Source organism: Capricornis sumatraensis, chromosome 12, assembly GCF_032405125.1.
Source record: "Capricornis sumatraensis isolate serow.1 chromosome 12, serow.2, whole genome shotgun sequence".
Lineage (NCBI taxonomy): Eukaryota > Metazoa > Chordata > Mammalia > Artiodactyla > Bovidae > Capricornis > Capricornis sumatraensis.
Genome location: NC_091080.1, coordinates 71,412,467 through 71,438,367, shown reverse-complemented (window position 1 = coordinate 71,438,367; position 25,901 = coordinate 71,412,467).

Sequence of the window (25,901 nt, the reverse complement as noted above, 5' to 3'; positions counted from 1 at the left end):
GCATGTGTGCCTGTGCAGTTGCTTCAGTCATGTGTGACTCTTTTTGGCCACAACTCTATGGACAGCAGCCCATCAAGTGCTTTTGTCCAGTTGGATTCTCCAGGCAAGAATACTGGAATGGGTTTCCATGCTCTGCTCCAGGGGATCTTCCCAACCCAGGGACTGAGCTCTTGTCTGCCTTGCAGCTGGACTCTTTAACCACTGAGCCACCTGGGAAGCTCCATGGTGGACTTACATACTACCAAATAAAATGTCAGCCTGTAGCAAGAGGTATGTTGCAAAAGAATATAAATACATATATAAGGAATATATGAAGGTTATAAGGATAATTGGTGGCTATACAGAGACTATTTCACAGAAAAATCTATGTCATAGATCTGTGACCAAAAGGAGTTCAGTCCTCTTTAATGGCTCACCTGATTGGGCTAGGCTCATACAAGGTAATAACCCTGTCTAAAATCAACTGATTTAAGACCTTAATTGCATCTGCAAAATCTCTTCACAGCAGCACCTAGGTTAGGGTTCCATTGATTAACTGGGAGAAGGTTTATGTACATAAGGAGTGAGGATCTGGAGTTAAATTTGGTTGAATTATGTCTATCTCAAAATTCATTTGTTGAAGTCCTAGTCCTCAGTCCTTCAGAATGTGATCTTATATGGAAATAGGGTTATTGTAGATGAAATTAATTAAGATGAGGTCATATGACCCCATGGACTGTAGCCCACCAAGCTCTTCTGTCCATGGAATTCTCCAGGCAGGAATATTGGAATGAGCTGCCATTCCCTTATCCAGGGGATCTTCCCAACTTACGGATTGAGCCTGGGTTCCCTGCACTTCAGGGAGATTCTTTATCATCTGAGCCACCAGGGAAGCCCATGAAAGTAGCATAGTCTTCTAATTCAATAGAGTTAATGTCCATAAAAGAGAGAGAAATTTGAATACAGGCACGCACACGAGAAAGACACCACGTGAATATGAATATGGCTGCCTACAAGTCAAGAAGTTTCAAATGGAGCTCTCCTCACAGCCATCAGAAGAAACCAACCCTACTAACACCATGATTCAGACTCCTAGACCCATGAAAAAATCAATCTCTGCTCTTTAAGCTACTCAGTCTGTAGAACTTTCTTACTGCCGTCCTAGCAAGTTAATGCAGAGGACATATTTAAATTCTGCCTACCACCAATGATTTTTAAATTATTGTAATTTCTTCCACCACAGTATATTTACATGCAGTTTCCTTTCTCTGCTTTATTCTTCTTACCACCAGGATACACACTGTCTTGTGAAAATAATTTATCAGAGAAGATTTTAAAAAATCTGTTCCAGGCTAGGTTAGGCCTTCTTACTATATATGACCATAAATTCAAGTACCTGTACTTCATGGCAGTAAACAGTACTCCAATTTTACATTTACTTGTGTGACTATTTTAATGTCTTTCTACTCCAGTACAATATATATTTCATGAAGGTGGTGAAAGTATCTATTTTATTATGCTCAATTTTTTGGGTTCTAACAGCACCTGATACTCAGCGATGCTTAATAAATATTTAATTAATTATTGGCTAAAAAATAAATGAATAAAACCTAATTAATCAACCAAATGGACAATTTATGAAGAAGAAGAACTGGGTTAACATGTTACTGACTTATGCTTTTGAATCTTAATTTGAGGTACTTATGAGATATAGTGATAGCTATAAATTAAAGAGTTGAGAAGACATGGCATGCCTAGATTTTAGGCTACAATTCAGGTCAATAATTTGGAGACAGTATTCATGATTTGCTTTCAAATATGACAAACGATTTTTTAGAAAGACACAAAAAATTAAAATTGAAAAACACAGGCTGGATATTTCTCTTATATTTGCTGATAGCAGATTATTGATGAGCTTAATAATAAAGAATTTACAAAAGTTGTAGGAACAGAAAAGTGAAACTGTAAAAGTGTCCAACTATTTGTGATCTCATGGACTATACAGTCTGCAGAATTCTCCAGGCCAGAATACTGTAGTGGGTAGCAGTTCCCTTCTCAGGGGGATTTTCCCAGCCTAGTCATCAAACCCAGGTCTCCTCCATTGCAGGCGGATTCTCTAGCAGCTGAGCTCTGAGGGAAGCCCCAGAACAGAAGAAATGTAAATCGAAAATAAGGAAATCAAACTTCAAATAACCTAAAGAAAAAAATGTGGCTTGTTGGTGCACATGAATTTTTAAATAAGGTTATAATTGAAATATAAGTAACATATAATATTATATTTCAGGTGTACAACATAATAATTCAATGTGAATATGTGTGAAATAACCACCACAATAAGTATAGTTAATGTTCATGGCCACATAGTTATAAATATACTCATTTATTTTTTTTTTTGTAATGAACATTTTCAGATCTATTCTCTCAGAAATTTTCAAATATTAAGTACAGTATTATTAACTACAGTCACCATGTTGTACATTACATCTCCATATTGTATTTGGCTGTGGTGATAGAGAAGACTCTTGAGAGTCCCTTGGACTGCAAGGAGAACAAACCAGTCAATCCTAAAGGAAATCAGTCCTGAATATTCAATGGAAGAACTGATGCTAAAGCTGAAGCTCCAATACTTTGGTCATCTGATGTGAAGAACTGACTCACTGGAAAAGTCCCTGATGCTGGGAAAGATTGAAGGCAGGAAGAAAAGGGGATGACAGAGGATGAGATGGTTGGATGGCATCACTCACTGAATGGACATGAGTTTGATCAGGCTCCAGGAATTGGTGATGGATGGGGACGCCTGCTCTACTGCAGTCCGTGGGGTCACAGAATCAGACATGACTGAGACTGAACTGAACTGAACTGATTGTGTTTAAATTATAACTAGAATTTGGTACCTTTTGACCCCTTTCAGCCACTTTTTCCACCTCCTACCCCATGTCTCTGGCAACCAACAACTATTCTCTGTATTTATGACAATAATTTTTGTTTGTTTTCAAGTTATACATATAAATGAGATCATATAGTATTCTGTGTTTTGCTGTCTGACTTATTTCACTAAGTATAATACCCTCAAGGTCCATCCATGTTCTCTCAAACTGCAAGATTTCATTCTTTTCTATGGTTGAATAACACAAACACATACACACACACACACACCACACACATATGTGGGCTTCCCAAGTGGTAAAGAATCTGCTTTCCAGTGTAGGAAACATGGTTTTGATCCCTGGGAAGATTCCCCGGAGAAGTAAATGGCAATCCACTCCAGTATTCTTGCCTGGGAAATCCCATGGACAGAGGAGCATGGTGGGCTACAGTCCATGGTGTCTCAAAAGAGTTGGACACATCTTAGTGACTAAATAGCAACAACAACTAATATATATACATATATGTACATATTTCTCTCTGTATATATATAGATAGATAGATGGATAGATAGATAGATAGATTGAGCGGAGGAGGCAATGGCAACTCACTCCAGTACTCTTGCCTGGAAAATCTCATGACAGAGGAGCCTGATAGGCTACAGTCCATGGAGTCACTAAGAGTCGGACACAACTGAGAGACTTCACTTTCATGCATTTGAGAAGGAAATGGCAACCCTCGCCAGTGCTTTTGCCTGGAGAATCCCAGGGATGGGGGAGCCTGGTGGGCTGCCATCTATGGGGTTGCACAGAGTCGGACACGACTGAAACAACTTAGCAGCAGCATATAGATTGAGAGAAATAAGAAAGATTGAAGGCAGGAGGAAACGGGTATGACAGAGGATGAGATGGTTGGATGGCATCACAGACTTGTTGGACATGAGTTTGAGCAAGCTCTGGGAGTTATTGATGGACAGGGAAGCCTGGCATGCTGCAGTCCATGGGGTCACAAAGTCAGACACAACTGAGCGACTGAACTGATACTGATATATATATATATATATATATATACACACACACACACACACACATACACGTATATCACTTTTTCTTTACTCATCCATCGATGGACATGGACATTTAGATAGGTTAGTTTCAAATCTTGGCAACTTTTTAATAGTCGTGTACTGTATCCATGAGAAAAACAGATCCCCAAATGCCCTGCTCTCAAATCAGTTTGGCTCTTCCTCCCTTTGAGAGCTCAGCAAGGCAAAGTCTTGTATAAGCTTGAAGATGTCATTATCCTGGTATGTTAACAACCTACTTCCCCAAAGGGGAAGCTACTAATAGTTTTACAGCTGTCTTCAAAGTAAAAGCACATACCTGGGATTAAAGATGGGTCTAGATTATGCTAACTCAGGAACAGAAATGTTACAATTATTTAGTTACTAAATTTCACGTGTTTTCTTTCTTGCCTTAATCTGCCTGAAATATTATTCTAGTCTGCTTTTTCCTATCTATCTAATCTTCCAAAATCTCTTTTCATCATGTAAAATAAATTTTTATTTTATTTATGAAATAATAGTAATTAAAATAAATAATAAATCTTTACAAAATTAATATTTATAAAATAAATACATTATAAACAATATTTCTCAACCTCTCTCAGTCTTCTTAAAATGCTCTGTCCTAGTATTGTTAAGAATGTGGCTGACTGAAAACAGGGGACTGTCTCTTTTGGTAGGCAAGTTTTTCTGATTTACTTTAATTAACAAAATCTAATTACTCTGTACTTCTGGCATATAATTTGAAAGTAATTAAATATCCAGTGGTATTGCTAAAATGATTTTCATCTCTATGTGAAAAAAATTTCTATGAGGTTACAACCGTAAATTGAAAACTAGAATGATATTGAAAACTGCTGCATATTAGTGATAAATATTTATCCATGAAAATACAATCCAACTGAAAAAAAGTGTTATTCAACTAATTTAGATGTTTCCAATAAATTTTTTAGTTATTATACTTAATTAAAATTTGTACCATATATATTTTCAATAGAATAACATTAATAATTTTAATGATAAAATTAACCAGGTATGGGGGCAATAGAGCACTTAAAGCCTGGTCACAAGAACTTGAAGGTCTCAGTTTAAATTTACATACATGTTTGAACTGTGAGACAAAAATGATAGCGTTTAATAAAGGCTTTCAGAAATAACAGGGGAGATCAAACCAATCAATCCTAAAGGAAATAAGTCCTGAATATTCTTTGAAAAGACTGATGCTGAAGCTGAAGCTACAATACTTTGGCCACCTGATGGGAAGAGCCAACTCACTGGAACAAGACCCTGATGCTGAAAAAGATTGAAGGCAGGAGAAGAAGGGCATGACAGACAAGGAGATGGTTGGATGGCATCATTGACTCAATGGACACGAGTTTGAGCAAACTCTGGGAGACAGTGAAGGATAGGGATGCCTGGCATGTTGCAGTCTGTGGTGTCTCAAAGAGTAGGACACAACTGAGCAACTGAGCAATAAACTTTAGAATAAAGAAAACAATTCTGTGGGGGAAGTGAAATATATTAAATTGAAGGAGTAAAAAGAAAAATGTGACTTTTTCTATGTTATCCTACATCTTTTTCATGATTTTTAAAAAATGGGTGATAGAGTTTGGTTCCATTAATTTTATTTTTAAAAATGATTTTTTAAAATAAACTTGGTTTAAAATATCAATATTTACATATATTTTCATAGAACTTACATAATTTTAAGTATGTAAATATTATAAAATAATTTTTGAATCCATTTTAAAATGCTTGAGAAGAACAGAAAATTTCTTTATTTTTTCCCCAAATCTGGTTCAGCAGAGCATATGTTGCTTATTTTTCTGAGATAAATGATTTTTAAAGTCATCCTATTCTCTGAGTCTTCAGAATCACATCACTGTTTTTGTTCTGTGGTATTTTCTCCGCATAGCCTTTCTTTGTTATTTTAAGTTAAGTTGACTCATACATAAGTGCAGAGAAACTAATGAAGCCCTTCCCAGTGTTAGTCAATGTACAAAATGTATCTATTACATTGGTGCTCGTTTATTCTAACTACTTTGCTTATGTCAGAGTATTCAAATGATGAGGTTGATCTGAGCATGCTTGAGCTCCCTTCTCACCTTTCCTGATGTGGTGGCTTCAGAATGAAGTGAACTCCCTCTTAGCTACATTCAACTAATATTCTGAACTTCCAATCCAAGAGGACAAGAATAGTTATTAATACAATCTTCAGCATGCGGTGTTACCACAGATGTTTCTGATTTTTACATTTTAGTCTTGAAGACTGTCATTCCATTTGTATCAGTAGCCTCCTTCAGGCTGGCCTTCTAGTCCATCATCCCAAGTTTCTGGGAATTTTAGGAGAGAGTTCAGTTCAGTTCAGTCACTCAGTCCTGTCTGACTCATTGTGATCCCATGGACTGCAGCACATCAGGCTTCTCTGTCCATTACCAACCCCTGGAGCCTGCTCAAATTCATGTCCATCGTATTGGTGATGCCATCCAACCATCTCATCCTCTGTCATCCCCTTCTCCTGTCTTCAGTGTTTCCCAGCCTTATGAGTTTTTCCAATGAGTTAGTTCTTCGCATCAGGTGGGCAAAGTATTGGAGCTTCAGCCTAAGTCCTTCCAATGAATATTCAGGACTGATTTCCTTTAGGATTGACTGGTTTGATCTCCTTGGAATGCAAGGGATGCTCAAGAGTCTTCTTCAACACCACAGTTCAAAAGCATCAATTATTCAGTGCTAAGCTTTCTTTATGGTCCAACTCTCACATCCATACATGACTACTGGAAAAACCATAGGTTTGTCTAGAAAGACCTTTACCGACAAGGTAGTATCTCTGCTTTTAATATACTGTCTAGGTTGCTCATAGCTTTTCTTCCAAGGAATAAGCATATTTTAGTTTCGTGGCAGTAGTCATGAGAAACAGTAGGTGTAAATAAAATTTTGGCCGAGTAAAAACATATAAAATCCCTTCAAGAGAGGTGACTATCAACATTTCTCTTCTTTGATCTACTGTAGCTAAATTAGGCAGCCCAAGACCAATCCTACAGTCATTGCCATTTCATTCATTTAATGATCTTTGAATTTAAAGTATCTAGGCATTTTCACTTTCACGCATTGGACAAGGAAATGGCAAACCACTCCAGCTTTCTTGCCTGGAGAATCCTAGGGACAGGGGAGCCTGCTGGGCTGCTGTCTGTGGGGTCGCACAGCGTCAGACACAACTGAAGCGACTTAGCAGCAGCAGCAGCAGCAGGCATAATATTCACTTTCAGTTTCCTTTTGCTGGATTATCTGTCTTTATTCTTATGTTTAGCTAGATTTACATTCTCAAAATTCTTGTTTGGACCTTTCAGAAAACTCACTTTGTTAAACTGAAACCCATAAAATAAAGACAAAAATCATTTATTTTATCATTAGAAGAAAGCATGTTGTTAGATTAAATTAAATATAAGCATTTTCCACTCTGGCTCCATTGGCTGTATACATAGTGAAAATAACTTTGAGAATCTGTAAATTAATTATTTTTGTAACTTTGTTGTTAGTGCTATAATTTTATATCTATTCTGTTTTTCATGGGTATTTTGAGGGTATTTGGAGAAGAGGTAGGGATTTTCATTATGTCCATTTTAACCTAAATGTTCCATTTCATGTTTTAAAATATTGCTTGCATTTGACTGCACATTAGATTCACATGTAGAATGTTCACATAACAAGAGTACAGCAAAGCCACTTAGCTAAGGGTCACGGGAGTGGGGCCCTGACATTGACATTTTAATACATTTCCACAGGTGATTATAATGTACAGCCAAGTATGAAAAATCATGGTTTTTAAGAATAAAGATTTTTGAAGATCTGGTCTTAATATAGTCTTTAATAGAAATATCATAGGGAAAAATACATTGAAATGAGAAAGCAAAAGGAATTTCATTTAAAAATTAATGAGATTTTTCAAACTTCAGTGAAAAGGTCCCATTCTCTAAGATTCTGAATAAAAATAAGAACAAAGAAATATATTTCTGAAAGTTAATTATAAAGCCATTTTGAATCTAACACTGTATATATTAAAATTATCTTGTTCTATTTTAAACAAAAACCTAAGCAATTTTAGTTTAAATTACTTTATTTTATAAATCACCGTAGGCATCTTAAGGATATCATTGGTAGCTCAGACAGTAAAGAGTCTGCCTGCAGTGCAGGAGACCCAGGTTTGATCTCTGGGTCAGGAAGATCCCCTGAAGAAGGGAATGGGCTACCCATTCCAGTATTCTTGCCTATAGAATTACATGGACCAGAGGAGCCTGGCAGGCCTACAGTCCATGGGATAACAAAGAGTTGGACACGACTGAGCAACTAACACATAGACAGACTCTGTTGCTCCCTTCTCCTCCTGCCCTCAATCTTTCCCAGCATCAGGGTCTTGTTCCAATGATTTGATGCTTTGCATCAGGTGGCCAAATTATTGGAGCTTCAGCTTTAGCATCAGTCCTTTCAATGGATATTCAAGACTGATTTCCTTTAGAATTGACTGGTTTAAATTCCTTGGTCCAAAGGACTCTCAATAGTCTTCAGTGTAATTCAAAAACATTAATTCTTGGGCACTCATCCTTCTTTATGGTCCAACTCTCTCCTCTATACGAGACTACTGGAAAAAGCATAGCTTTGACATTATGGACCTTTGTTGGCAAAGTGATGTCTCTGCTTTTCAATACACTATCTAGATTTGTCAGAGTTTCTCTTCCAATGAAAAAGTGTCTTTTAATTTCATGGCTGCAGTCACCATCCATGGTGATTTTGGAGTCCAAGTAAATATAGTCTGTTACTGTTTCCATTGTTTCCCCATCTAGTGTCCATGAAACGATGGCATCAAATGCCATGAACTTCAGTTTTTGAACGTTGAGTTTTAAGCCAGTCTTTTCACTCTCTTTCACCTTCATCAAAAGGCTCTCCAGTTTCTCTTTGCTTTCTGCTATTAGCATGGTCAGAGAAGGAAATGGCACCCCACTTCAGTATTCTTGCCTGGAAAACCCCATGGATGGAGGAGCCTGGTAGGCTGCAGTCCATGGGGTTGCTAAGGGTCAGACACGACTGAGCGACTTCACTTTCACTTTTCACTTTCATTCATTGGAGAAGGAAATGGCAACCCACGCCAGTGTTCTTGCCTGTTCCAGGGACAGGGAAGCCTGGTGGGCTGCCGTCTGTGGGGTCGCACAGAGTCTGACACGACTGAAGCGACTCAGCAGCAGCAGCAGCATTAGCATGGTATCATCTGCATATCTGAAATTTCTGACATTCCTCTGGCAATCCTGATTCCAGCTTGTGATTTGTCCAGCCCAGCATTTTGTATGATGTACTCTGCTCATAAGCAAGGGACTGAAGAAAACATGCATCTGTTAGAGTTAGCATTAGTGTTAACTTGTTTCTTCTGATAGTAGGAAAGCATATGTTTAAACAAAAGTGTATTTGTTCTTTTTGAAACTATTGCCATGTGCGTCTGCTCTCCTCTCACCTGGTGATACAGTCTGCAAACCTCTGGCCCATTAAACTGATGAAGGTAGACATATTGAGGGAGATAAATAGCCACAAAGGAAACCGTATTTAATTTGTGAATACTCTGAGGACCTATGAGCTATTAAAACTTCAGATGTATTTACACACAAAATTGGCATGTTAAATCTTCAAAATAATTCTCTGGATGGAAGTCTAATTCCTAATAATAGAAAACCAAGATTTTCTTTTGTTAAAAAAAGTTATCTTACATTCCTAGGAATTTATCCTATTTTCCCAGAAATTTAGTTATTTGAATGCCTAACATGTTCGGCTTCTACTGTCTTTTGTATAATTCTAATTCTTTTACCAAAAGCAATAGATTTTTATCATAAGCTCAGCCAGAATCAAGATAAATGTATACACTGGTCTGTTTTTTTACACAATTTTTCCTTGAATCATTGCAAATGTATCTAATTAATATCACTGATTGTCCTTATTTTAACCAGGAAACCAGAAATAAATTTTGATTTTTATTTGGTCTAGAGTTATATCTATATATATATATTAATTTTGTTGTTAATTCAAAATAGAAATTAAATTTTAAGTGTTAAAATATGAAATAGATATGATATAAGGTAAAACTCTATGGAAGAAAAAATAATTATATTGCTGATTACTGTAACTCATCTCCTATTTGATGACATATACTAAAATCATATATTTATTTACAAGAATTATTGCACATTGCACTGAAGGGAAGCACAATTTTCCATCCTAAAATATGTTTCTTTGGCATAACGATTATTGTGAGTTGGTTATTTTTAAGAAACCCTAGACAAAAAGGCTTCCCTGGTGGCTCTGATGGTAAAGGATCTGTCTGCAATTCAGGAGATGTGGGTTCAGCCCCTGGGTTGGTAAGATCCCTTGGAGAAGCAACCCTCTCCATTATTCTTGCCCAGAGAATTCCAAGGACAGAGGCGCCTGGAAGGCTACAGTCCATAGTGGTTACAAAAAATCCTACAGGACTGGGTGACCAACACTTCCACTTTCAGACATAAGAAAAGCTCTGAAAGACAAAAAGAAGTTGTCATTTTGTAAGAGACATTTATTTTTATAAGGGAACTTCTACTTGTCAGGGTGTCTTCTCTGTACTAGGAAGAAGATGGACAAATCTCTAGAAACTCACCAATGGGGAAGTCTTAAAGTGTTTGGAGAAGGGGAAATTTTCCCTTTATCCCTCTTATGATCTTGTGGTTGGATTAATAACCAAATTGACACAAGACAGATTAATAGGATAAAAAGAAACAAATATTACTTTATGAACACAGAGGTCTCATAGAAACAGGGCATAAGAAATGGTCAAAGAGGCATCTTTTAAACTTTTCAGAAGAGAAATGATACATTTCTGAGAAACTGACAGAACAATGAAATCCACGTTTTTGGAACTCAGTGAAGAATCTAAATAGAATGTAGACTTGGGGTAATATTTACGGAAGTGTCAAGGTTTATTCACATGGCTTCTCCTCTGAATTCCTCTCTCTGGTGGTAAGACTGCCCTACTCCCTCCAGGTGCTTTTGCACGAGAGATTTATTACCTGCTTTCAGATAGAAAAGAGGGGTGGATTATCCCTTTTGTGTTGTCCATTTCTTAAGTAATTTTAAATCAAAATAATCAATACACCATGATGGCATATTTTGGGTTGGTCTGCCCTGAACCCTTACACCACGGATTCTGGTTTACTATAGCCCTCTCAGCTTATGTTTCCTCTCTATGAAACAGTATTCCTCTTTGGCTGTGGGGGGATTCTTATGTGGCTTGCTATTGAGAGCTCGAACAGAGAGCCTGAATCTCAATTCTTCGCTGATCCTGAATAACCCTGGATTTTCTAGGGAAATAAACTGGCAGTCCGTTTTAGACTGACAATATCTTCATTGACTTTATCAAAACCATCTAATATATTTCACTACATAAATATTAGTTGTATATCTTTATATATGCATTTGTTATACATTCCATAGAATTTCTACATCTGTGAGATTTTAGGTTTTTCTCTTGCATTTTCAAGGAAGAAAAGTATTTCATTTACAAATAATAATACAAATTTTTATGTTTTTAAAAGAGTTTTTCTTTCATGTCTATTCTTATGGTATTTCATTGGCCAGGATTTTTTTTTAAAATATATTTAAAAGGTTAGGGCAAAGACTAACTGTCTTATTTCAGAGTTAAGCATTATGTTAAATGTTTACTTGAGAACCCCTTTAGGTTTAACTCCTCTTTACTAAATGAAGGCTTCCCTGGTGACTCAGATGGTAAAGCATCTGCCTACAATGCCGGAGACCGGGGTTCGATCCCTGGGTTGGGAAGATTCTCTGGAGAAGGAAATGGCAATCCACTCCAGTACTCTTGCCTGGAAAATCCCATAGATGGAGGAGCCTGGTAGGCTACCCTCTGTGAGGTCGCAAAGAGTCGACACGACTGAGCGACTAAAGCAATTTTCAATAATGAGTAATCTACTTTTCAGTCATTTTATTTCAAAGCACATTTTCCCATTATCTTTATTGTCATTAACTTTTTCTTTCTTCATTATTACTTACCTGAGTTTCTCCCTTGGGAATATCTTGGGAAACTTGATTATAGTTTCTTTTAGTAGTTTAAGCTAAAATAAATGTGTTTCCTCTGCTAATTCTGTGTCATTCCCTCTTTAAAATTTGTAATGTATTTTCAGAAGTCTTAGTAGTTGTTGTGGTTTCTCACTAATTCATAAGGAATCCTGATAGCACTGATTTTCTGCTTATTGGGACCATTCTTTTGGGAAGGAGTGAGTGACCCATCTCATTATGCAGAATATCTCTTTGGTCTATTTGCCTATATTCATCTATCTGACTTCCAAATTTGGCAATATTAATGAGACCTTGTAAGACCTTTTTTATACACCCAATCTGCTACTTAATGGGAGTCAGAATTTTAAGATGTCCCATTTGTCTTTTTCCAACATATCCAGTTCAGTACACATTACATCTAGCATCCTTAGCTGGCTATTTCCTGTTAAGAATGGCAGTCTTTCTTCTTTCTAGCATGAATTAATTTATGTCCTTATCTTATGTTTGTCACTTCCTGAGAAATATACAGAAGAGAGTGTAAACTACTGAGCTTACATAAACTTTAAAAAGATAACTTTTAATTAAAAGAGAGCATGTCAAATACACAATTTTTTTGCACAGTATTTAAACTAAGATGCTCCCATGAAAGGTATGATTAATGTGTTTTCTTAGGAATGTTATCATCACTGAATAACAATGGTTTTATTTATTATTTGTCACAAAGTCATTTGGAGCATCCTGTGGTTTTGAATTTTTGTTAAGGTGACACACTAGTGTGATCAATTACAGTTATGTCTTCCTCAGTGCCTAGCTTTTTAAATGCAAGTGGAACCCAATAATAGGAACTCACAAATTGTTACTGGTCTCTGATTTTAAAGAACGTTCTCTCACAAAAAGTTGAAGTTATAATAAAAAAGGACAGAAATCATACTTTCCAGAAAATATTTTTTGAAGGCTTAGAACAAGGCATGGAATGGATTCTTGTTTTTGGTGAAGGACAAAAATTGCTTTCAGCTAGAGAGATTTTTCCTTGTACTAACACTTGACTGATTAAAAGATTCCAGGTTTATTTATTTTTCTAAAGACTTAAGGTCTTTTCTAATTTATTGGTTCTCTTGTATTTTTGTTTGCTAAATGTTTCAACCATCACTTTTGGCTTTTCTTACTTTCTGGGTATATTTCACTTTCACCCATTTATTAGAAAACAGCTGTTTCTAATATATACCTTAGGCAAAGTATTATAATTTTATTCATATAATAATGATTTTCATATATGCATGTGTGCTAAGCCGCTTCAGTCGTGTCGACTCTTTGTGACCCTATAGACTATAGTCTGTCAATTCCTCTGTCCATGGGATTCTCCAGGCAAGAATACTGGAGTGGGTTGTCGGGCCCTCCTTCAGGGGATCTTCCCAATGTGGGGATTGAAGCCGCATCTCTTATGTCTCCTGCACTGGTAGCAGGTTCTTTACCACTATCCAATATGTGGACATATATGAGAGACAGGGAGAGAAAGAATATGTGTTTAAGGAATTGGATGGAGGCTGACAAGCTGAAAATTTGTCAACCAGGTAGACAATCTGAAAATTCAAAGAGTGGATGTTTCAGTTTTGAGACTGAAATCTGTGGGCTGAAACCAGATATGGCCTCTATCTTGCAGTCTTGAGGCAGAACTGCTCTTTGGAAAAACCTCAGTTTTAGATTTTAAGGCCTTCAACTCACTGGATGAGGCTCATACCTCCATTAAGGAGCCAATCTTCTTTACTCATGTCTATGCAGGATACAGGATGCTTGGGGCTGGTGCACGGGGATGATCCAGAGAGCTAATATGGGGTGGGAAGTGGGAGGGGGGTTCATGTTTGGGAACTCATGTATACCCGTTGCGGATTCATGTCAATGTATGGCAAAACCAATACAGTATTGTAAAGTAAAATAAAGTAAAAATTAAAATTAAAAATAAATAAATAAAAGTTAGTGGCTCAGAGGGTAAATGGAGAAGGTAATGGCAACCCACTACAGTACTCTTGCCTGGAAAATCCCACGGACAGAGGAGCCTGGTAAGCTGCAGTCCATGGGGTCGCTGAGTCTGGCACGACTGAGCGACTTCACTTTCCCTTTTCACTTTCATGCATTGGAGAAGGAAATGGCAACCCACTGCAGTATTCTTGCCTGAAGAACCCTCTGTGGGGTTGCACAGAGGAGCCTAGTGGGCTGCCGTTTATGGGTCGCACAGAGTCGGACACGACTGAAGCGACTTAGCAGCAGCAGCAGCAGCAGAGCATAAAGCGTTTGCCTACAATGTGGGAGATCCGGGTTTGATCCCTAGGTCAGGAAGGTCCCCTGGAAAAGGAAATGGCAACCCACTCCAGTACTCTTGCCTGGAAAATCCTATGGACTGAGAAGCCTGGTAGGCTACAGTCCAGGGGTCGCAAAGAGTTGACCACTGAGCGACTTCACTTTCACTTTTCAATGATCTAAAAGTTAATCACAGCTGAAAAATATCTTCACAGAAATTCTAGACTGGTGTTTAACCAAAAACTGGGAACCACAGCTTAGCCAAGTTGACATATAAAATTAACTGTCACAGTAATTAAACCTAGGACATTTTATATGGTAGCAGGAAATTAGGGGAGAAAATACATGTTTATACATGTAGATTAAAACATGAGACTTGATGAGATTTCTTTGAGAGAACATGTAAATGGAAAAAAGAAGTGTCTTAGTAGAGAGCCATTACCATGTTGCAGTATCCATGTTACATATTACTCATATATATTAATATAGTAATTTTCATATATAGATGAGGGGAAGAGAAACAGAGAGGGAATGTGTTTAAGGAACTGGTGGGGGCTGAGAAACTGAAAATTTTATGATGAGTTAGGCAGTCTGAAAATTCATGGATATGGCCCTAGACATAAACGATGAGCATTTATTTTGCCTGTGGTTTCTTAGCTGACAAAAATTTGGTAAATTCTCATAGAAAATATCAGTTCAGTTTACTTTAGTCGCTCAGTCGTGTCCGACTCTTTGCGACCCCATGAATTGCAGCACGCCAGGCCTCCCTGTTCATCACCATCTCCCGGAGTTCACTCAGACTCATGTCCATCGAGTCCTTTCCAATGAGTCAACTCTTCACATGAGGTGGCCAAAGTAATGGAGTTTCAGCGTCAGCATCATTCTCTCCAAAGAAATTGAGGGCTGATCTCCTTCAGACTGGACTGGTTGGATCTCCTTGCAGTCCAAGGGACTCTCAAAAGTCTTCTCCAACACCACAGTTCAAAAGCATCAATTCTTTGGCACTCAGTCTTCTTCACAGTCCAACTCTCACATCCATACATGACCACTGGAAAAACCATAGCCTTGACTTGATAGACCTTAGTCGGCAAAGTAATGTCTCTGCTTCTGAATATACTATCAAGGTTGGTCATAACTTCTCTTCCAAGGAGTAAGCGTCTTTTAATTTCATGGCTGCAATCACCATCTGCAGTGATTCTGGAGCCCCCCAAAAATAAAGTCTGACACTGTTTCCACTGTTTCCCCATCTATTTCCCATGAAGTGATGGGACCAGATGCCATGATCTTTGTTTTTTGAATGTGGAACTTTAAGCCAACTTTTTCACTCTTTTCTTTCACTTTCATCAAGAGGCTTTTTAGCTCCTCTTCACTTCTGCCATAAGGGTGGCATCATCTGCATATCTGAGGTTATTGATATTTCTCCCAGCAATCTTGATTCCAGCTTGTGTTTCTTCCAGTCCAGCGTTTCTCATGATGTACTCTACATAGAAGTTAAATAAGCAGGGTGATAATATACAGCCTTGACATACTCCTTTTCCTATTTGGAACCAGTCTGTTGTTCCATGTCCAGTTCTAACTGTTGCTTCCTGACCTGCATACAGATTTCTCAAGAAGCAGGTCAGGTGGTCTGGTATTCCCATCTCTTTCAGAATTTTCACAGTTTATTGTGATGCACACAATCAAAGGCTTTGGCATAGTCAATAAAGCAGAAATAGATTATTTTCTGGAACTCTCTTGCTTTTTCCATGATCCAGCAGATGTTGGCAATTTGATCTCTGGTTCCTCTGCCTTTTCTAAAACCAGCTTGAACTTCAGGGAGTTCACGGTTCATGTATTGCTGAAGTTCATGTATTGCTTGGAGAATTTTGAGCATTACTTTACTAGCATGTGAGATGAATACAATTGTGCAGTAGTTTGAGCATTCTTTGGCAATGCCTTTCTTTGGGATTGGAATGAAAACTGACCTTTTCCAGTCCTGTTGCCACTGCTGAGTTTTCCAAACTTGCTGGCATATTGAGTGCAGCACTTTCACAGCGTCATCTTTCAGGATTTGAAATAGCTCAACTGGAATTCCATCACCTCCACTAGCTTTGTTCTAGGTGATGCTTTCTAAGGCCCACTTGACTTCACGTTCCAGGATGTCTGGCTGTAGATGAGTTATCACACCATTGTGATTATCCGGGTCGTGAAGATCTTTTTTATACAGTTCTTATGTGTATTCTTGCCACCTCTTAATATCTTCTGCTTCTCTTAGGTCCAGACCATTTCTGTCCTTTATCGAGCGCATCTTTGCATGAAATGTTCCCTTGGTATCTCTAATTTTCTTGAAGAGATCTCTAGTCTTTCCCATTCTGTTGTTTTCCTCTATTTCTCTGCATTGATCGCTGAAGAAGGCTTTCTTATCTCTTCTTGCTATTCTTTGGAACTCTGCATTCAGATGCTTATATCTTTCCTTTACTCTTTTGTTTTTTGCCTCTCTTCTTTTCACAGCTATTGGTAAGGCCTCCCAGACTGCCATTTTGCTTTTTTGCATTTCTTTTCCATGGGGATGAGTTTGATCCCTGTCTCCTGCACAATGTCACAAACCTCATTCCATAGTTCATCAGGCACTCTATCTATCAGATCTAGGCCCTTAAATCTATTTCTCACTTCCACTGTATAATCATAAGGGATTTGATTTAGATCGTACCTGAATGGTCTAGCGGTTTTCCCTACTTTCTTCAATTTAAGTCTGGATTCAGTAATAAGGAGTTCATGATCTGATAGAAAATATCACCTGCTGGATTCCAAAATTAAATTATTTTTAAGCATTACATTTTTTGTTTAGCATTTTTGAATATTCTAGTCTTCTGTTCATTATAACATGATTACTTTATTATGAGTGGTTTGAATTTCTTACTTTTTCTATTTATTGTTTTTTCTATCACTATTGCCATTTTTATTTTACTGTTATAGTTACTATTGTCATTATGTTATGCAGATAATTTTTTAAAGATGCTTTAGTCATTTTGTATTTATTGCTATTGTAATTAACATTAAATATCCTTTTTCATGCAGATTTAATATGATTTACAATAAAAGAACAGCTTGTTTGGAAGTCTAGCCATTTCCTGCTGTTAGATAAAATTATTCTGGAACATTAAAACCAAAAAAAAAATATTCCTTCAATCATTCAAGCACAATAAATGCATTGAGACAGTTTTGCGCTTGTTTATTTGTTCTGGAAGTCATCCAAATTAACTTGTAATTCTAAATAACCACAGATGCCAATGCAAAGTAATTTGAAGTGACAACATATCAGTTTAAAGTGCAACCATAGCACTAGGTGTTACAATTTGTGTATACGAGTTTCAACCAGGGCATTCCATTATGAGAGCTGCTGATTTTCAGCATGAACAGAAACATTTATAAAACAAATTATTCACCAACGAATAGACTAACAGGGATGGTATTTTTTGTTGTTGTTCAGAGATAAGGCAAATGACCTTTTATTTCATTGCTTTATCATCAACTATCTGCTAATTATATCAGATAGGTTTCCCATGTGTATTCATCTCTAAGAAATGGAAGATGCTGAGGGAAACATTGTATCTTGAAAAGTTTCACAAACAAATGACTGCTTTTCTCAAATGTCACAGAAAGCTTAACAATCTGAATTCAGTTTTTTGAAAGTTCCATTTCATTAATTTCAACTTGAAATTTCAAGAAGTAGAAATAATACATTACTTACAAAATGTTCCTACCAAAATATATATAGAACAAGTTTTCCCAATCAAATGGTTATTTTAAAGGATCAATTTTAATGATGGAGAAACTTGAATCAATGGTAATCAAGGTGTATACACAATATAACTTTTTGATTTATAATTAATGAATATTCAAGTAAGAAATATGCAAAGTAATTTTTTAAAAGAGATTTCCTTATAGTCCAGTGGTTAAACTCTCTGTTTACATGGCAAGGATGTGTATTTGATACCTGTTGGGGAACTAAAATCCCACATACCATGTGGCATGGCCAAAAATTTTTTTTTTTTACTTCTTTTCCAATATGAACCTATAAGAAACAACAAAATTGGCGGATTATGTGTATTTACTACATAGTGGAAAAAACTGCCAATTCCTTACCAATTATTTTCCTTCAAATTTTAACCCCCAAACACTTATTTATTAATTTCTTCAGATTGTTATAATTACACAAAATTTATATAAAAATTACAATGTGACTTTTTGAATTAAAAAAAAATGACAAGGCTTACTTATTAACGTGCTATTTTTATTGATTTTACATAATCAATATTTATCCACCTAAATATTGAGTATGTGCTAAAATGGATAATAATAGCATTGAAATATTTGAAATCTTATTAACAGTATTATTAGCACGTCACTGAAATTGATCTTATAAAAGCATATTCATTAATGGAAATAAGTTATTTGCAAATTCTGTATTTTCTTTTAGCTTGTGTAGGTGTTGTAAATGAAAATACTATATACCAGAGGAAGAATGTGCTATCAGCCTTACAAATATGATAAAAGCAGATGCAATCTTATTCTTTGAGGAGGAAAAAAACTGTTAAATTTGCTTAGAAATGCCAGCACAACACAAACTTTGTGTCTTGGCCATATGATGTAACATAATAAATATTTCACAAAGGTGTACATTTCATATACATTTTGGTTCACCATGCATAGCATGACAACATAACTATATCTAATTACAGGTTTATAAAACCACACATACATAAGAACTTTTGTTTGGCAGGATTAATTTTCTCATATTAGTACAAATTATAATAGAATTGTGAACATATCATTTATTATTAATTTTGTGACATTCATAAATTTTATACAAGCTACCAATTTCTTATTGATCAAATTATTCTTAATATTTAACCAACTGCTACAATCTGTGCTTTAAAAACACTGCCACATATATAACATTATCATTTAAGAAGATATATGCTTATCAATATCTGTATGCTTCTGTGTGTGTGTGATTGATGTAAATGTACATTTGTTTATTTTGTTTAAATGTATATTGGTTTGTTTATTCTTTGCTATAACTTTCTTGCATATGTGCTAAGTTGCCTCAATCGTGTCTGACTTTTTGTGACCCTATGGACTGTAGCCTGCCAGGCTCCTCTCTCCATGGCATTCTCCTGGCAAGAATCCTGGAGTGGGTTGCTACTTCCTCCTCCAGGGACAGCTTTCATAACACTCAGTTATGGTTTTCTTTTGGACTTTTAGAGAAATACTTCTTCTTTGATAGGAAAATAATGGTATGAATTTCTTTTTAAATTACAAATTTAGCTTTAAATAAGAATAACTAAATTTTAGAGTAGTTTTAAGTTTGGAGAAATTTGAGAAAATAGTACAGAGTACCCACCTACTTCTTGCTTCTCGACTCAATTTCCCCATTACTAATGTCTTAAATTAGAGCGATCTATTTGTTACCACACTGATTGAAGTGTATCAGTAAATAATTATTAACTAAAGCCCACAGTTTACATGAAAGCTTGGTCTTAATGTTACATAGTTCTATAGGTTTTAAGAAACACTTAACAATATGTATTTACCATAGCAGTATTACACAGAATACTTTTATTCTCCTAAAATTACTCTGTGGTCTTATTTATCCACTCTCTATCTATTTATCCTTTTTCCTTTCATCCCCTACCAACCACCGTCTTTGTATATCTATAATTTTCCCCTTTACAGAATGGCATGTAATTGTAATCAAACGATATATAGTCTTGCTCCTTTCACTTAGGAATATTCATTTAAGGTTCCTTCATACCTTTCATGGCTTGATAGCTCTTTTTTTTTTTTTTTTTTTTAATCTCCAATGGCCTATAATGTGGATGCACCATTGTGTGCTTATACATTCAACTGAAGAAAATCTTGGTTGCTTCTAATTTTTAGAAATTATTTTTGAAGTTTCTATAAACATTTTGTGTGTGGGGGTTTGTGTAAATAAAAGTTTTTAGTTCATTTTGTTAAATACCTGGGGGTGTGATTGCAGGATTGTATGGCAAGACTATATTAAGCTCTGTCATATATTTTGTAATGAACAAATTCTTCCAAAGTGCCTGAAATTTGCATTCTCACAAGCAATGAATGCAGAGTTCCTATTGCTCTGTAGCCTGATCAACACTGGGTGTTTTTGATGTTTTAAATTTTAGCCATTCCAATAGATAAGCAGTCATAACAAATTGCTTTTAAATTTGCAAGTCACTAATAACATTGAACTTCTTTTCTTTTTCAGTTTCAATATTTTTATATTTACATTTTTATTGAAATATGGTTCAAGTGCAAAATTAAGTTAGTTTCAAATGAGCATCTTTTCCCATATTTATTTGCCATCTCCATATTCTTTCCAGTGAGATGTCTTTTGCCCAATTTGAAATTGGTTGTTTGTCTTATTACTGAATTTTGAGAATTTTTATATATTTACAAGACATAAGTCTTGAAATATATATATATATATATATATATATATATATCAAATTCAAGAGTTATGTCTTGAATATATCAAATATTTTCTGCCAATCTGTGGCTTGCCTTTCATTCTTTTAACAATGTCTTTCACGAAGCAGAAGTTTTTAATTTTAATGAAATTCAACATGGTTATTTTATCCTTCATAGATTTTGATTTTGGTGGTATATCTAAAGCTTACTGTCAAGCCCAAGATCACGTAGATTTCTTCCTACGTTATCTTCTGGAAGTTTTATACTTTGGGACTTAGTGTTTAAAGTCTATGTCCCATTAGAATCAATTATTGTAAAGATGTAATATCAGTATGCAAGAACAGTTTTGTTTTTTTTTTTTTGTGGATGTTCAGTTATTCCAGTACTATTTGTTGAAGAGTGCTCTTTCTCGTTTGAATTGCCTTTGTTAATCTGTGAAAAACAGATTGACTATATTTGTGTTGATGTATTTCTGGGCTCTGTATACAATTTCTTTGACCTATTAGGCACATTATCTTCACTATATTAATAATAGCTCTATACAAATCTTGAAGACAGAGTCTTCTGAGTCTTTTGCGTTTTCAAAGTGATGGGTAATTTTATGTGTTGTGGGGGCCAAACACTTGGTCATACATAATTCCAGGTTTGTCTGTGAGAGTATTTCTGGTTGAGATTAACATTTGAATTGGTAGACTAGGTAAATCAGATTGCATTCATAATATGGATGTACCTCATGCAATCAACTGAAAATTAAATAGAACAAAAGAGCTGAGTAAGAGAGAATTCTTCTTATCTGACCTAATGAGCTGAGAGACTAGTCTTTTCCAGCCTTCAGACTCCACTGAAACATTCGCTCTTGGGTTTCCATCCTGCCAGCTTTTTTTAAATATTAATTTTTAATTGGAGGATAATTATAATATTATGATGTTTCTGTCATACATTAATACGAATGCCATAGGTATACATATGTGCCCTCACTGTTAAACATCCCTCCCATTTCCTTCCCCATCCCAACCCTCTTGTCTTACAGCTTTTGGAATGACATTTATACCATTAGTTTCCTGGTTATCAGGTTTTTACACTCAGACTGGAAGTATAGACATCAGTTCTTTCGGGTCTACAGCTTGCAAGCTGCTTATCTTGGCTCTCATCTGTCACATGGGTCAATCCTCATCATGAATTTCTTTAAATACATGTATATATGTATATCAGTCAGGGTTTATATTATATGTATATATATATATATGTCAGGGAGTTCTCCACAGAAACAGGAGCTCCAGAGAAACAGGAGGCAGGGAGCATATGGGAATATATATATATAAACATATCTATCTTCACTAGTGATATTTTGTATATATCTATTGCCAGATGATCTTGACACAGGTTATCATTAGTCTTTCTACTACTGGAAATAGAATCATTATTTTTCTGAATATACATCAAAGAGCCATTTCCAGGAATATCATATCCAGTTTTGAATATTCAATCTTAAAATGTAGTCTCTTTATACAAGGAAACTTGCAGATCTGTCGGTTATTACCTTAAATTTTGTGATGGTTTCACATGTATATGCAAATATCAAAATTCATTAAATTATATACATTAAATATGTGCAGTATTTTATATCATTTATACCTCAATAAAGTTCATTAAAAATCTATTCCTCGAGAACCACTCTTGGTTCTATTACTTAGCCTTTCCCAGAGGAGCAGAATACATACATAAGTGTCCAAATATACATATTAGGCTTGGCATAATTTTTGGAGAAAATTCGGAAGTAAAAGTCTAAGGAGGTTTGGGAATCAGAAAGGGTCACCAACAAGTCACTCTGAGAGCAAGAGAATCTCCAGTGGGATTCTGAACTGACAACTTCTAAGGCAGTCCGTGGCAGGTATTTGGGGGTTCATAATCAACTGTCTGGTGATAGGTTTGGGGTGACATTGTCAGAAATTGGAAGAGTTGGAAATGGCTTTGAGGAGAACAAGGAAAAGTGAAAACTGCCCGTTTCTATGCTTTGAGCTGTCATCAAAATTAATTACCATGCCCTTCAAAGAGCAGTAGCCACAGGTTCACTTTTGCCTGCAAATCACACAGGACCTCTTCAAAGGTAATTTAACTCTGACTCTTAGAAGAATTGAATTTTGAGGATAACTGAACAACAGAAAAATTCAATGAAGGAAGTGATGGGTATATTTTAAAGATAGAGGCAATAGAATTTTTTGATAGATTGCACGTGGAGTAAGAGAGGAAAATAAGAGTAAAGGAAAATTCCAAACCATCTGAATGAACAACTGGAATATTGGGGCTGTCATCAAATCAGTTGGCAGATTTTGTGGAAAGTTTGGGCAGGAACAGGAATTAAGTTTTATACATGTGGTGCTTGAGAAATCTATTAGATACTCAATGATAGATGTTATATGAATATGTGGATAAATGAGTCCAGAATTTAGGAGAAAATTTGAAATTAGCATCAGCATTCTAGCATCATGTAAAGCCAGAAGAATAGATGAAATTGTCAATACTGCGAATATAGTCAGGATGAGCCCTGCTGTAGTCCACTATTACAAACTTTGGGAGAAATACAAGTTTTGCTAAAGCAAAGAAGACTGAGAGCAAACAAATAATGAATTAAGAGATAAATCTGGAGATTGTTGTCCTGGAAGTCAACTGAAGAATGGATGACAAAGAAATAGTGCACTGGACTGATGAAAAGCAGCTATAAAAGCTGCATTTGTCACCAGATTCTGCTTTAAGGCCAAGTCCTACTCCCTGGAAATGATTCTCCACCACCCTTGGCTCTGTATTCTGACTCTGAATCTACTTTTCTTTAAACGTAAGAGATGGCTGTCTTTGGCACTGAGTAGCCTTCTCAGCCGGCTTCTTGCCTGTGGAAGTTTGAGAGGACAGATTCCCTTGAGTTTTCCTTTTTTACTTTGCTATTCTTCAATTTCAGTCCAAGCTGGTCAAATACCTTTTTTATAGATCGAGTTATAACCTGCTCTATGAGACAAAGAGCACCTTACTTTCTTTGTAAGACAGACCTCATCTACATGCACTTGAGCATCACGGAGCTGTGGAATGAACTTTAAGATTCTTCGAGGTCTTTTGCCTAGGTAACTGGACACAGGCATCTTCATAAACTAAATACCTACTTCCCTGGAGGCTCAGACGGTGAAGCATCTGTCTGCAATGCGGGAGACCTGCGTTCGATCCCTGGGTCGGGAAGATCCCCTGGAGAAGGAAATGGCAATCCACTCCAGGACTATTGTCTGGAAAATCCCATGGACAGAGGAGCCTGGTAGGCTACAGTCCAGGGGTCTCAAAGAGTCTGACGACTTCACTTTCCTTTCACTCCTCTTACATTGGGCTTCCCCCTATGGTTCAGATGGTGAAGAATCTGCTTGCAATGCAGGAAACCTGGGTTCCATCTCTGGATCCAGAAGATCTTCCAGAGAAGGAAATCACTACCCACTCCAGTAATCTTGCATGGAGAATGAACATGAAAGAGGAGCCTGGCAGGCTGCAGTCCCTGTGGTCTCAAAGAATTAGACAAGACTGAGCGACTAACATTTAACACTCTTAACACACTCACACATACACACAACTTGTTCTAAGAATTAAACAAAAGAAAAGATTTTATAGTCACGTTTCTCAATATCTTTACTGTTTTATCTACTTTACTGATAGTGCACTCTATACTGAACATTTTCCCTGAATCCACGCCTTAAGTGATAACTTTTTCTTTTCTTGGAGAAACTGGGGATAAGAAACTCTTTAATATTTGAACTCAGTAAATTCTGGTTCATTTAGATTCCCTCTAAATTCTACCTGAACACTGAAAGCTGTTTCTTAGTTCATCTTTTTTTGTCTGTACCTTATCACAAGCAAGAAAATTGAATTCATTGTTATATTTAACATTTAATTTGGAATTAAATCTATCTAAGTCCACTGTTGATTACCTATAATTTCTGGACTCCATGTTACTGTCAACTGATAAATGCACCATGTGAGGGTTGTGAGTTAAGTTTTTTGGGGGGAAAAATGAGGACTATACCCCAGGAGCCAGCCTCTCAGATGGTGCTAAAGAACTCCTCCAAAGAAGTACAGGGGCCCACACAGATGGGATGAATTAAAATAATAGCAATTTAATCAAAGATTATGATCTTAAAATTCTTAGATTTAGTCAAGGCCTGGCTGGCACATGTTTTCTATATCAGAGGGCGCTGACTTGAATAATGTGGAATTTAGCGGTCAGCTGTGTTGTGGGCGGGAGTGGTTTCCAAGATACGTTTTTTTACAGGCCTGGTGCATTGGGAGAAAGCTGAGCCTCTCTCTCTTTCCAAGTAATTTTAGAGCTTCTTCACACCAAATCTCCAGCTAAGTAGTCGCACTTCTTCACAAGTGGTTTAGGAATCATAGTAGCTGTGGTACAGCCCACAAACTTTTCAAGGCTTTGCCTTGGAAGTCCTAGACTGTCCCATTCCACTAGAGTGTATTTGTCAAATGGTCCTTCAGTTCAGTTCAGTTCAGTCACTCAGTCATGTCCAACTCTTTGCAACCCCATGGACTGCCAGAAGCCAGGCCTCACTCTCCATCACCAAGTCCCAGAGTTTACTCAAACTCATCTCCATGGAGTCGGTGATGCCATCCAACCATCTCATCGTCTGTTGTCCCCTTCTCCTGTGCCTTCAAATCTTTCCAAGCATCAGGGTCTTCTCAAATAAGTCAGTTCTTCATATCAGGTTGCCAAAGTAATGGAATTTCAGCTTCAACATCAGTCCTTCCAATGAACACTCAAGACTGATTTCCTTTAAGATGGACCAGTTGGATCTCCTTACAGTCCAAGGGACTCTCAAGAGTCTTCTCCAACACCATAGTTCAAAAGCATCAATTCATTGGTGCTCAGCTTTCTTTATCGTCCAAATCTCACATACATACATGACTACTGGAAAAACCATAGCCTTGACTAGACGGACCTTTGTTGCCAAAATAATGTCTCTGTTTTATAATATGCTGTCTAGGTTGGTCATAACTGTCGTTTGAAGGAGTAAGCGTCTTTTAATTTCATGGCTGCAATCACCATCTACAATGATTATGGAATCCCCCAAAATAAAGTCAGTCACTGTTTCCACTGTTTCCCCATCTATTT